Raw genomic sequence first — 14368 nt, 5'->3', positions numbered from 1 at the left:
CGGCGCGATCAAACAGTGGATACTCCGTCCGTTTTGGTCATAAGGCATAAATATGAAACTGCAAAGTGCAAAGTGTTAGCAAGATTCAAGCATATTAGCAAATTTTATTATAATTCTTTCTAAACGCTCTTCTGTTCTGGAGCCAGAACGAAAAAAAAATTGCCAAGAACGAACCGAAACGAAAACATTTTGCTTTTAATCAGGTTTTAATCAAGCTTAGTTTTAACAGCCTGTGAGATCTTCCCTGGGCTGCGTTTCCTAAAAGCATCGTAAGCTTAAAGGGGTCATCGGATGCTAAGTTCACTTTTACATGTTGTTTGAACATTAATGTGTGTTGAGAGTGTATGTACAAATCTACCCTATAGTGATAAAAATCCATGCAGTGGTTTTTATTTAATCTGTAAAAATAATATTCCCTTTTTCAAATCGATCCATTCTCAGATGGTCGTCATTTACTCCCGACATCTTAGCTGCTGAAGATGCAGTAGATTACGTTTGTTTATGAAGGGAATGCGCCTCCCAATATACATATATCCGTCTATGTTCGCGTGAATCATTCATGATCCAGCTTCACTTACAGCAGAAGTGAGTATAAGGGGCTTTTTATGAATTTTTGCGATCGCCTTTCCTAATAATGTGCTAGTTAGCAAGTTTAGTGGCTAAATGCGGCTAAAGTAAACAGGCTCGTCTCTCCACAGAGAGAAGAGAGGGGCGGGGTGAGCAGAGCTCATTTGCATTTAAAGCAGCGACGACCAGAATGAGATGATTTTTGCAGAGCTTATTTTGACAAGGTAAAAAGGTTGTTGTTTTACACAACCATTGAGAATTTTTAACCAAAGTATATTATAGACTTTTCATTAAGACCCTAAAGAATCATATCAACTTGTGGACCCTGCCTCACACACTCCGGCCACTCCGCGCCCACTCCGGTTTGAATTGTAAAAGCTACATTTGAAAAACATACGGTAATTTGATATGCTCCGCTACGCTCAGCTGCCACTTTCCATGGCCGCGGTTGATGCTGCCTGCCACAGACTTGCGGGACTTCATTTGCTTGTATCAGCTGCTGCCGAGTTACATAATGCGTTAATGATTGTAGCCTGCTGAAAAAACCTGTATGTGAATACTTTATAAACATTTATAATCAAATGTAGCTTTCACAGTTCAAACATTACCCGAAGATGCGGCTGATGTTTATGCATAAAGCGTTAGCCTATTCTGCTTGTCTGTAAACAGTAGCCTATATGTTGATTATTAATAAGGTGTGTCCTCCAGTGTCACTGTTTCAGTATGATACATTAAAATAAGCCACGTTAAGCGTTTGTGGAACAGTCTGCGCCACAAACAGCTTTTCTTGGATCTATACTGTAAACATCAAGAGAACATTGCATTTGATCATTTCCAAACATTATGGGAACATTAGTTTTGAATGTTCTCTGAATGAAAAATATTCCATTAAAAATATGTATAAATGGTGTATATGATGTATAAATAACGTTCTGAGAACATTATTAAAGACCGGAGAACCTTAAACAAACATTCTGTTAACACTGAGAGAAGCTTACCAGTGCGTTAGAGAATGTTTTCTGTTTTCTGGGATCAATCTCATGACGCAGGGAATGAAACCGACTCGGTGTGTTTTCATTACGCCGTGTTTTATGTATCTGGGTCCCTCACGTCGATGCTCTGGTTATTTATGAGCTATATTCATCCTTGAACGAGTTCAATCTCTTCACACGTTCCATCTGCGTGCATCAATTCTCCAGTCGCTGAAACAAAGCTCGTTTGTTTAATGAGGAGAAGTGAATATATTTACACACTTAAACATTTGAGCTGCTCACGCAGCACTCAAATTATGAACACCACACTGGACAATATTTCACATTTTGGAATCACATACTTTTTGTATCTGTTTTGTAATATTACAGATTGCTATTATTTTTAATTGTTAAAGTATCTTATTTCTGTGCCACTACAAATTTGAGATTGAGTCTTTTTGACTGATTTATTACAATTAATTGTTTAGAGAGTCATTTGTTCATGAATCTGTAAAAAAAAAAGTTGCAGTTGCTAAAAGAAAAGAATAATATTGGAGTGGGTTTTACAAGAAAATACTGTTTCAGTTCTCTACATCAAAATTTCTTATTTACTTGCTGTACCTTTAGGGGTTCAAGTGCGTAGTGCTGAAACCCTATTGTAATTGTTTGAAATGTCACGGATCAGTGATCCCCATGTAAAACTGATCGTGCAGACCAAACCGTAAGTCGAAGAAACATTAAATTTGGAGGGATGGTAGTACTCACACCGCCTACAACGTGACCAATGCTTGCCCCAATCGGCCTGAGGGGGCGCTACAATGATAGAAATTATGAAATTTCTCATAACTCATAAACGACAGATTCGATCATGAGCCTGGCCAAATTTTCGGGTATTTTGGATTTTTTGCAAAACAGTTTAGCAAACTAGTTCACCCGATTGGAACCAAACCAGTGCGTATTCTCTGGAGAGTGAATATCAATAATTAGCAAAAAATGTCAAACTTTCGACTCAAAAGGAATGCCAAAAATGTTCAAAAGGGGCAGGGTCACTTTTAGTAAAATGTCTATGAGATATCTCTGCCAAACTCAGATTATGTAAAAGCTCAAACTGAGGCCACAGAAAAAAAATGCAGAGCTTGGCCACTTGGTGGCGCTATAAAACATAAAAATGGCTATACCTACGCAACCATTTGTTCTATCAACATGAAAATCGCTGTGCATGGTCTTGGTCCAAAGTGCCACAAGTATCTATGGGGACATTTGCATATCTCAAAAAAAAAAAAAAACGTTTGAGCACCTGTTAGAAAAGGAGGCCGACTGGAACGAAACTCGGTGGGCCCCAAAGGTCTGGGAGAAATCTGAGAGAAATCAGACAACCTCTCACTCTGTTAGCTAAACATTTCATATGGAATATAATAAAAAAATACACTGTAAAAAAGTTAAGAAGTTGCAGTTGCTAAAAGAAAATAATATTATTAGAGGGAGTTTTACAAAGACAATACTATTTCAGTTTTCTACATCAAAACTTATTATTTGCTTGCTGTATCTTTGTATTTAGTTTTGTTTGTTAGTTTTTAGTTTAGTTTTCTAAACCACATTTATTTCAGTATACTTCAAATATCACACTGTAAACACTTGTTAAGTCAACTTAAAATAATTTGTTACCTAGCTGCCTTTAAAATTTTAAATTCAGTCAACTCAAAAAAGTTTAGTCAACTTAAAATGTTAAGTTGTACTAAGTGACAACTTCTATATTTGAAGCGATTCAACTTAAATTTTTCAAGGCAGCTAGGTAACAAACCAAATTTTTTGTTTAGTCAACTCAAATATCTAAGTTTTAACTTTTCAAGTTGACTAAACTTATTTGAGCTGACTGAACTTGAACTTAAGGCAGCAGGTAACAAATTATTTTAAGTTGACTCAACAAATTGTGCACAGTGCATAATTATCTGGTATTGTAAATATTTACAACATATGCAAATATTTGAAGAGAAATGTCAAATTTACATGCTTCATGTTCAAGGAATGACAAACAGTGCTTTCATATTGTGAAATTCATGATATTGCTGTAAATGATGCCCTCAGATTTGCTTCAGCAGGATCTGTTTGAGATGAAAAATCTGTCGTGTAACGCTTGTGCACACACACAATCGGACCCCCAGTCCTCCAGACTCGGTGGAGCTGTATCATGAAGAGAGACTGACCTATTCTCAGTGTTCGTAAACATCTCTGAGACATGATTGGACATGCCTGCGCTCCTGCTTCTCAGACCAGCGAGACGCCGTACTGTATCTAGGAATCTGCCGGCTCGCTCGCGGGTAAATAAGGACTTCTGGTAAATCAGCAGCGGGTAAATGCGGGCTTCTTCAAGTGACCCAACTGAAGGTCAGCGAGCACAAAACAGAAACTGTCTTTCTAGCAGGATATGATGAATAAGACATGCGAGCTCCGAATAGTCAGATAACGTCGCACGTACGCGCATGCATAGCCAGTAAGTAACCGCGATGCATGGCTGAAAAATTGATGAGCACTATGGTGTGCCAGCGCTAGCGTGATTATTTATTCAGCAGACGCTGTGAGTGCTTGTCACTATACCAGCAGGTTTACCTACATCTAACCTTTCAGAGGCGCAGTCCGATCCAAACGTGTATTTAGGGCTCCAGCGCCTCATCAGCTCTCATTATTTCAGCAGACACGCCGCTGACGGGGCAGCTGCTCCCCAAAGATGGCCTGAACCCACGGTTCCTCAACTGTCACTGTCTATTACAGGCCTGGAGTCAGAAGTGTTTGACTTATTCATGGCCTGATGCAGTTCTGCCACCCGTATACGCCCATCTGCTCCAGAGCAGGCCAAACTACTCCATTTCCCTTCCCGAAAATGTGTGCCTCTCTTTTATGGAACTTACGTAATATATCTTAACATGCTTTCATTCTTAATTCAAATGTTTAAAAATTTCATTTTAATTCCTATTAAAGGGATAGTTCACCCAAAAATGAAAATAACCCCATGATTTTGCCTCAAGCCATCTAGGGTATATATGACTTTCTTCTTTTGGACAAATACAATGAGAGTTACATTAAAAAATATCCTGGCTTTTCCAAGCTTTATTATGCCACTGAATTGGGTGTTGAGATTTTGAAGCAAAATAAAGTGCTTTCATCCATCATAAAAATGCTCCACACGGCCGCAGGGAGTTAATAAATATGTCAGAAAAATATCCATATTTAAGACTTTATATACCGTAATTTCTAGCTTCCACTAACTGTTGTTAGTTATGTTCCAGCTATATGATTCGTTTCTACCAATATCCAGTGATACTAAACGTAACCAATGTTGTTGTAATTTCTGCCACATCTGAAACAGGTCATGCCACTGAAATATGCTAGAAAAATTGCACGCTTTCAAGGACGTACATTTAATACTTGTGTGGAGTAAGAACATATAAGGAGCTGTGTTTCAAACATACAGGTACAGCTCAGTTGAATGATTGAGTTTACCCTCTTTAACTTTATGTTTGTTTTGCGTTCATCTGCTTCTCCCATTTGCTCTTTTTACATTGACTATATATATAGACTAATACAATCAGATTCAACCCGAATTTCTCAAAATTATTACAATATGCACTGATAAATGTAACATATAACAAATATAGTGAATTAAGATACAAACTTCATCATAACGTACAATGTTTCCATCTCACATGTATTTTGAGCTGCAGCTCATCAAATTAATGGAGTGTTTCACTAGTTAGCAGTAAACCGGTTACCTCACCTCAATATGTTCGTAGATTTGTGTTGGATGTTATCATCAGAATATGGATATTTTATTACTTTAAACATAATACTTTTTCACTTAATTAAGTTAATGTCATAAAACTAGCGAGCTAAGCCAGTAGTGGTCCTGCCAGTGTCGTGTAAACATGGCAAAAGACGCGAAAAGAAGAACACACAAGCCGAATCAATTGAGTGAGCCTTTCGAGAATTCAGAATGCGGATTGCGAATCATTTGATTCAATCGGGACTTTCGAACGGGTTCGCGAATCATTTATTTGATTCAGATCGTTACTTTCGAGCAGGTTTGCGAATCATTTGATTCAGATCGTTACCTTCGAGCGGGTTCGCGAATCATTTGATTCAAATCGGGACTTTCGAGCGGGTTCGCGAATCATTTGATTCAAATCGGGTCTTTCGAACGGGTTCGCGAATCATTTATTTGATTCAGATCGTTACTTTCGAGCAGGTTTGCGAATCATTTGATTCAAATCGGGACTTTCGAGCGGGTTCGCGAATCATTTGATCCAAATCGGGTCTTTCGAGCGGGTTCGCGAATCATCTGATTTAGATCAGAACTTCGGAGTGGATTCGCGAATCATTTGATTCAGATCGGGACTTTTAAACGGGTTCGCAAATCATTTTTTTAAACAGTGCAAAACATCATTAAGGCTATACAGTTACAAAAATATATAATTATAAAATTAATAATTTGTAAAAAAAAAAAAAAAATTAAACAAAGCTTGGTTTTATATTGCCGCGGCGTTGCGTCAGGTAGCTCCTCCCACCTCAAAAGCTTATTGGACCCAAAGTACCGCTAGTCATGAATATTTGATGATAAACGTGGATGTCGGTGACCGATCCTGTCAGGTAGAAAACATCCGATATTATATGAAAATTCTCTCAAATTCCACAATGACAGCTGTAGAGAACACGGGCCTGATGTCTGAAGAAGTCATGAAAATACCGTACAGGTACGTGTTCTTTGGTTTTACGCGTTTCACATCGCAATCACGTCGTAATCGCAATCGTCCGTTTTCGACTTTTTTGTAGACAAACGAATTACCTGTTGCTGAATAAAATCATACATACGATCCAGTAAATGTAATAAAATGTCAGAGCACTACTGGCTTTAGTTTAAGCATCTGGCTTATTTATTAAAGCAGGATGATTCAGTGGCCAGTGGAAAAGCTGAAAGAGAATATATAATTATTGTTATTCTGTAATGTTTCACTGCTGTTCCACAGAGTTTGTCTGTGTTTGTTTTGCACAGGCCGCGGTGAGAATCCGCCAGTACTGTACTGTTGATCATTAGTTTATAAAACTGCGCGGAAATGCAAACATAAACACTTCTGTGAATATAAAATATCACAGGAATCTGTTGCCTGGATGCAAATAAAACACTCAGACGCGCAGTTACGTGGATTAAATAGCAAACAATGAGATGCTGAGAGATTCAATTGTTCTCCTGTCAGATTGAAGCATAACATCAGAGTCACTGTATAATGTTTAGAACTCTCTGTAGAAGTTCCTCATGCAACCTCCATTTGAACCACTTCTTTGCACCTGTTTAAATTAGATTGTTTAGCTTTTTAGTGAATGAAAGCGAACCCAAACAGCAGATGCAGTGTAGTTTCACCACATCATGTCAAAGGTGGAATGTTTATGTGCTTTAGGTTTACTCTTCATTTTTACGGTTGATATGGTATCTCGTGATTCAGGCTTTGTAAAATGAACTGTCATTATGTAAGCAGCGCTACACCCTCTAATTACTGGATGTAGATATATGTGACCTGACTGACAGAGTAATGATGCAGTACAGTAACACAGCGCTGTAGCATATAAACACAGCATGCAACACATCATTATATAGAGCTGTGGGCCTGCGAGCCTCTGCTTCACCAGTGTTTCGTGATTCAGATGCAGTGAAACGTTTGAGCGAATGGAAGTGTGGATGTGTGTGAATGGAGGTTTGTTTCAGGGGTCACAGTGTGCTGGATGATGACGGGACCACCGGAGCGCTGATTCTCACACACAAAGAGCGTGAGGCCCCGAGCGTCTCGCTTCATCTCCCCCCACCCCTCTCTCTCTCTCTCTCTCACACACACACACACAATTCAATTTCAATGTAGGTTACTTCATTAGTATGATAATAGTATATGCTTTTAGTCACCTTTTTATTTTCATTTTCTTTTAATTGATGCAATATATATTAAGGATTATAATATGAATAGTCTATCAATGTGCACATCTGTATTTGTGTATATTGATTCAAAATTGGTATACGTTAATACATAGGCTATAAAATATAAATATTTTACCAATGCACATCATTTTAATGGTATATAATGCAATATTAGTATATAATATATAGGTTTTATAACAAGAATGTTTCTTTTATATTTCAACTTGTGTATATAGATGCAATATTACTATATAATATATAAAGCCTATAAGATATGAATATTCCATTAACATGCACAATTCTAATTATGTACATTAATGCAATATTAGTATGTGATATATCAAAATATAGGTAAAATATATGAATATTCCATCAATATAGATCATTTTATTTTGTTTATTGATGCAATATTACTATATATTAACATATAGCCTATAAGATAAGAATATTCCACACAATTCTAATTGTGTATGTTGATGCAATCTTAATACTATATTAATACGAAGGCTGTAAGATATGAGTAATATCAATATATTCAGAAATCATTCTAGTATGCTGATCAAGAAACATTTATTATTACTATTATCAATATTTAAAACAGCTGAGTACATTTTTTTAGGATTCTATGATGAATAGAAAGATCCAAAGATCAGCGTTTATCTGAAATTAAAAGCTTAGTCAGTATAATATATTTATTTTTTTATTTTTGGAAAGAAATTATAAAAACTTATACTTTTATTTAGCAAGGATGCTTTAAATTTATCAAAAGTGATGATAAAGACATTTATAATGTTACAAAAGATTTCTATTTCAGATAAATGCTGTTTTTCTGAACTTTCTTTTCATCAAAGAAACGAACATTCTGCTCAGCTGTAATAATAATACATGTTTTTTGTGCAGAAAATCAGAATATTAGAATGATTTCTGAAGGATCATGTGACATGTAAATGATGCTAAAAATTCAGCTTTGAAATCACAGGAATAATAAAATATCTAAAATATATTCAAATAGAAAACAGTCATTTTAAATAGTAACAATTTTAGTGTTTTGCTGTAGTTTTAATCAAATAAATGCATGGTTGGTGAGCAGAAGAAAAACATTAAAAAACATTAAAAATCTGCCTGTCCAAAATCTTTTTAGATTGGTATTGATGCAATATCAGTATATTATATATTAATGTAGGGTATAAAACAATTCATCAATATGCATAATTTAAATTTTATATATTGATGCATTATTAGTATATAGTGTATTATGATACATATGCACTATAATATGGATATTCCAGTGAATATTTATTGATGGAATATTAATATGTGAATACATAATAATATATTGGGAATAAGATAAGAATATATGTCTCTGTATCGATGCAATAATAACATGCAATATATTCATATGTGGGCTATAAAATATTAATATTCCATTAAAAAGCACAATTATATGTATGTATATCAATGCAAAAAATAAAAAGGAAAACAAAAAATGTGATTAGAGAAGAAAATAACATAAAATGTGCTTGTCAGGTGCTTGTAGTAGCTAATAGAAACAACACTGAGTTTAGGCTCTATTCTGAGTAAACTCCACGTGTTTGTGTTGCGTTAATTGTGAAGTAAACACACACACACACACACACACACACACAGTGTGACAGTGCTGCTGAAGATGCGCGTCTGACAGCAGCTCCGATGAAACAAAAGCTCTGAGGTCTGAGGCTCCTCCCTGCGTGTGTGTGTGTGTGTGTGACAGCTGCTGTGTGTGTGTGAGCTGAGCTCAGTAAAGCTTCATCTCTAATAGGATGAGCAGCCGCTCGCGCGTGTAGCTGAATGCGCCGCTCATTGTTCGTTTCGCCGTTTCTCTGGTGTTTCCGCGGATCGATCGATCAGTGATCGGGATTTCTCATGGATCTATCGATGTGAAGAAGGTGTCAAACGCGGTACGTACATGAGAATAGCGATTCAAGTTAAGCGCGAGCCTCTCTTCCATACGGACGCGCGCGCACGCACGCACGCGCTCCGTTTACGCTGTTTATTATAAAGATGATGATGATGTTACGAATGTTACCGTTTCTTTCTGTTGCGCGTTACTTTGATCTCAGCCGCGGAGGGCTGGTGACGTCACTCCGCTAAACTTCTCTAATGCGCGCTAATAAACTCATTCATTAGCTCAGGGTGAGTGTTGAATATGAGGGTGTGACGGAGAACAAACAACATCTCCGTGTTTCACTGATTTAAATAATTAGAATCAATGGCTGAGATGGAAATAAATGTCATTGTAGCGTAATAATGTATTGTGTGATTGTTGTAGTTTTGCGTGTGGTTCTGAATGCACAGATTAATATAAACAGTCTGGTTAAAATGATGTGATTCAGGCAATTGCTTCTGATGCATTAAGTTAGTATTGTTGTTATTATTGAGTGTTACTGTATGTCCTGTGTTTGTCACAGTAACAGGTTTAAGTCTCAGTCTTATTAGACTCAGTGATACTCGTGTGTTCAGTGATACTGAAGAACGTCAGTGTGAAACCTTATCTGGAGGTTTGTGAAGCCGGTGGCTCTCCTTTGACCCCGGAGGTCGTGTAGGGTGTGTCCGTGTCAGCGCTCTGTCCGTTTCTACCACTTTATTCCTAAATGAACGCAATCCGACAGACTTGTGGAGCGGCGAGCGTCTGGCCGTAACAATAAAACGGCATCTGTTTGGGCAGGACGGCAGCGTTTAGTCCGTCTCAGCGGTGAGCGCTTTGGTTTGGAGGCTCAGAAGAAAATAGTGTTTGTTAATCTCATTGTCTGCTGTTGGTTGAGTGTTTTTCTCCCTGTGAGATGGCAGGCGGCCATGCGTCCCGTCCGAGCCAAGATTCCACAACTATCGGTTGCTCTGAATTCACATGGCTTTGTGTTGAGCTGGATTTCAGGTGTTTGATCTGAATCGGTGTCGTTCTGCCTCACCCGCCGTGCATCGGTGGCAGTGAATGACTGTGCTTCAGTCCCCTCTTCAGCTCATGTACTGTGTAAACACTGGAGGTGCTGTGTGAAGATCAGCTGCTTTTGTGTTGATCTGCTTTATAACTGGTGGTCGACTGATATGGATGTTTTGATGGCCGATGCCGAAAGCACGTTGACCGATAAAAACCTGATATATGAGATGTAACACACTGTTTAACTTAAAGATAGTAAAAACAAATGCATAACAGTTGCTGAAATTAAACCTATACTTAATTTACATAACATTTACTAAATTATATAAATTGGAAATTACTAAAAAAAAAAATTCTGTAAAATAAAGATTTTCCCACTTCTGACATACTGTCCACACTGAAAAAACTGGGCGAATGCAGATAATTAAAAAAAAATCAAATTATCGGTCAATGTATCAGCATGTCATAGTGCAATCATGTGTTTCTGGATCTTATCACTCTGTGATGTTTATTCATTTTCTATGAAAAAAAACCTTGGCTTGGTTTTGCTGTGTATCCTTATCATTCACTCTGCATTTATTCACATTTAACCCTCAAGCATCCGCCTTTAATTTGTCCTTCATGGACAAATTTGGGCACGAAGGTCTCAGGTGTGATCCCAATTTTTTTTTTTAATGAATAAATGTCATATCACTGTCTTCAATTAAAAGAAGCTATCAATTTTTGACTTTTCTGCGATTTGTTTTAAAAAATTATTTACCTCTAAAAGTACTATATGTTTATGTAAAATATGCTTATTTTTATGTCATATTTAATATTTCTTATACATCAGTAAAAAACATTACAGTAAGTTCAGACAGCCAAAACCTAAAGTTTTGGAAAAATAAAATAAATTAAAGTAAAATAAAATAAAGATTTTCCCACTTCTGACATACTGTCCATACAGAAAGACTGGCTAATGCCAATAATAATAATAAAAAAAAAACAATTATCAGTTGATATATCGCCAAGCCCGACCACTAATTATATGTCATAGTACAATCATTTGTTTCTGATGGATCTCTATGATATTGATTCATTTTCTGTAATAAAACCATGGCATGCATCCTTATCGTTCATCCCTGCATTTATTCAGATTTAATCACGTTTCTATTATTGCATGTTTTTTTGTAAAGGCTAGCAATCAAGATGAGATGGCAGGGAGCGTGTATTTCTTCTGTTCATGGTGCATTAAATAGATGATGTTTGTGAAAATGGGTGACTATAAAAGATTGAAAGCAACATGAAATTTGTTTGATTTATCTCCTAGAATGAAATGCACCTCTGAGTCAACATCAAACTGACACATTTTCCCCATATTTTGATGATTACACTCTTAAAAATAAAGGTGCATTAAAAGGTTCTTCACTGCGATGCTATAGAAGAACCATTTTTGGTTCCACAAAGAGCCATTCAGTCTCTCTTGTGAAACAGAAAGGTTCTTCAGATGTTAAAGGTTCTTTACGGAACCATTTAAACAAAAAAGGTTGTTCTATGGCATCGTGAAACACCTTTATTTTTAAGAGTGTAAGATCTCATCATGCAATCATTGCATTTACACGCTCATTGTTTCTGCTTAAATGAACAAGTGACATTAGCTAACGGCATGAAATGTGCATTTATGTCATATGGGCATGACTTTTAGTCAGCAGTAACAGAAAATGATTGAATGACGCATTTATATAGCTCTTTTCTGATGCACCACTTTTAAACTGTAATGAAGAAACATTTATTTTCTGTGAAGCTGCTTTGAAACAGTATGCATTGTGAAAAGCGCTTGAATTGAAGTGTGCTGCTGTAACAAACAGGAGAAATGCCGTCAGCTGATAACGCAGTGAATTATGAGCTGAATTTAGTGGCACAAAGCAGCGTTTTGATGCGATTGTAACGAGGGCATCTGATGTGCTCTTCTGCACAAAGCCAATGAGAGCGCCATTGAGCGTGACTGATGGCTGTTTGTCACACCAGCGAGCGTCAATCGCGCCCGCGTGTATTTACATTTTCTCAGTGGAGGCCGGGATTCGCTCAGCCTGAATTATTGATGACGGCAATGAATTGCACTCAATTATGTTAAAGCAGCGCAGCGTAAATCACAGGCTCAGAAATGCTGTCGATAACTCTCATCTATGATTCACATGATCATGTTTAATGCATGAGCCGGCTCTGGGTGGCCACATTACTGAGTAATTGGGATGTTTAAGTGGATTATTGTTCGTTTGAAGAAGGAAAATTCACATTTCTGACATTTTATGTCATAAAAAACAACATTGTCAAACTGTGCTTTGAGTTTTAGCTTTCATTGTAGATGCTCCTGCAAAATTCACTCGTCTTCTGTCATTTCCGCGATTGTAGATGATTATTAACAGTTTCATTCTGATGATTCTGATGGAGAAATTGTGCTTATCCTCATGGAGAAATAAAAAGTAAAAGTGTGCATGCTGTTTGTAGTGTTTTACTAAGCATATTAAGTTCTATTTTACATTTTAATAACTTAAGCTTTGTTTTCAGCATGAAAAAAGGCTGGCATGGTGTTTAACAACAAACAACACAATACAGCTTGGGTTGATAACAGTATGCAGACATTTACATTTAAAATTATTGATGCTGCCATTTATGTTTATTAATGTGAAGCTGCTTTGAGACAATCTGTACTGTAGGAAGTGCTATAGAAATAAAAAGTTAAAAAGCAGTAGTTCAAGGCGAAGTTTGTGAGCAGAAGCACAGAAATCAATATCATTGTGCTCAGTGAAGGAATATCAGCAAAGTAAAATCTGAACTCCGTTCTTTCACTTGTGCTGTTTGAGCAGGAAAGCAAATCTATAAGTGTTTGTCCTGTAAACACGAGTCTGATGACGACAAACTTCAGCTGGTGTCCTAATGAACCGCCTGTGATGAGCTGAATAATCACACAGTTTGTGTTTTCTGTGTGTGTGTGTGTTTTCTCACAGGTTTTGGGAGTTTGTGATGTGTGTGTGTGGTTTCCACATGCAGCGGCGTGAGAGAGAGAGAGAGGGACAGTGCATGTGTCTCGTCCCCAGGCCGGCGTTTGGCACTGCCTCTCTCATCTATTAATCATGGCGACTGCTTTCTTATTCCGTTGCCATAGTTTCAGGCTGAAACACTGTTGGTGTGTGTGTGTGTGTGTGTGAGGGGCCATGGGACGTTACAGACCAGCAGAGCCGCTTAAAGGGGCTAGGCAGGACAATAATGTACAGACACAGACTGATAGTCTGATTAGTGCTCGTCACGCTCGTCCGGCATTTTAGGAATAAAACACTGAGAAGGGACTGATAATTTTCTGCCAGATCTCTTAAGCTTACAGATACATTCATTTCCTTTAACCCTTGTATTATGTTGTGGGTTGTAGAAAATACTGGTTAACCTAGGATATTTCGTTTGGGGAATTTAGTGACAGTTTCTATTTAGAGACAAATGTAAATATTTTAAATAGTTCATGTTTTTGAAAAAGAACAGTTTAAAAACAATTGTTAAATAACATTTTTTAAATAATATGTGACCCTGGACCATAACGCCAGTCTTAAGTAGCATGGGTATGTTTGTAGCAATAGCCAACAATACATTGCATGGGTCAAAGATTTTTCTTTTATGCCAAAAATCATTAGGATATTAAGTAAAGATCATGTTTCATGAAGATATTTTGTAAATTTCCTACCATACATATATCAAAACTTAATTTTTGATTAGTAATATGCATTGCTAAGAACTTCATTTGGACAACTTTATAGGTGATTTCCTCAATATTTAGATTTTTCTCAGAGTGTATAGAATCATTTTAATCACTGGACAAGCATATTTACTCTTCTTTACTCTGGATTCTGTAATTGTCATCAATCTCAGGCTCTTTTCTTGTTTTGAAGAACGTGATAATTCTGTTATCATTTACTCTCCCTTATGTTGTTC

At 36.9% G+C, this 14368-nt stretch overlaps 1 protein-coding gene across 5 annotated transcripts in view; it reads left to right on the top strand.

The window, feature by feature from the left end:
• Nucleotides 1-9237: 9237 nt before the first annotated feature.
• Nucleotides 9238-14368, top strand: part of sema6a (sema domain, transmembrane domain (TM), and cytoplasmic domain, (semaphorin) 6A) — a 76682-nt gene continuing 71551 nt past the window's right edge. For all 5 annotated transcript variants that reach the window (XM_051116596.1, XM_051116595.1, XM_051116593.1 and 2 more), the window contains exon 1: nt 9238-9431. The gene's annotated coding sequence lies outside the window, so the exon portion shown is untranslated. The remainder of the gene's footprint in view (nt 9432-14368) is intronic.

This window comes from Labeo rohita, chromosome 8 (assembly GCF_022985175.1).
Source record: "Labeo rohita strain BAU-BD-2019 chromosome 8, IGBB_LRoh.1.0, whole genome shotgun sequence".
Taxonomy (NCBI): Eukaryota; Metazoa; Chordata; class Actinopteri; order Cypriniformes; family Cyprinidae; genus Labeo; species Labeo rohita.
This window is presented reverse-complemented; position numbering and strand designations above follow the sequence as displayed.